Source organism: Myotis brandtii, unplaced genomic scaffold, assembly GCF_000412655.1.
Source record: "Myotis brandtii unplaced genomic scaffold, ASM41265v1 scaffold244, whole genome shotgun sequence".
Taxonomy (NCBI): domain Eukaryota; kingdom Metazoa; phylum Chordata; class Mammalia; order Chiroptera; family Vespertilionidae; genus Myotis; species Myotis brandtii.
The window spans coordinates 5,474,600-5,475,529 of NW_005359225.1; positions in this window are offsets into that span (position 1 = coordinate 5,474,600).

The following is a 930-nucleotide window of genomic DNA, read 5'->3' on the forward strand; positions in this document are numbered from 1 at the left end:
AAAAAAAAAAAAAAAAGAAGTGAGGAAGGTTAAGGTGACCAGCCAGGGGACATGGGGGGTGGGGAGGGAAAGGTGCGGGTGTGCTCCCTGGAGGGAGAGCGCACTGGGTCCTCCCTCCTAAGGGTTTAAGGTTGGAGATTTTAGGGGAGGTCCCAGGGGAAGATCTCAGTAGAATTTTCAGCAGCTCTTCAGGTGTGTCCTTTCAGGGTCAGGGTCTCCACTGATTGATTTGTTGCCATCAGAGCAGGGGGGAGTCAATGAAGCTCGTCCTGAAGCAGCCATGGTGTTGTCTGCTAGGTTTTGCTGCTTTTCTGGGTCTGGAGCTGAAATACAACTGAGGCCTAGATGTTATCCTAGGGCAGGGGTGGGCAACCTTTTTGTGAGTGCGTGCCAAAACCAGCAAAATCTCTGACTCAAAATTCTTCTGCGTGCCAACCCTAATTTTTTGAGAACATGTTACGCCTACTTGATATCTCTTAAGGTGTACGTATGTGAAGAACCTTGAAGAAATAATAAAATTCATTCGAGCGACAAAAACACAGTATATGATGATGAAAAATACATTTATTTTTTAATGTATACATGTACACTGATAGTCCGACAGAAAACTTTATGACTCCGTTTGATATTATCAGTGGGACTTCTGCTGCTGCATCACTGATGACAGAGATTTTACATCAGGTTTATATTTCGTGACCTTAAGAGATATGCAGGAGCTACTACTTTCATCTGTCAGGCTACTCCTATTATGAGACTTAACAAAATTCATCACTGAGAACAAAGATTCACAAGCGTATGTGGATGAAACCAAAACACTGGTCAGATCTAGGAAGGCAGGGAGAATTAAGGCAGAGGCATAGAAATTGCTCTTCCCCTCTCTCATCAATCCATGCCTATGGTCTTTAAGATTGTTAGGTCGGAGAGAGCCCA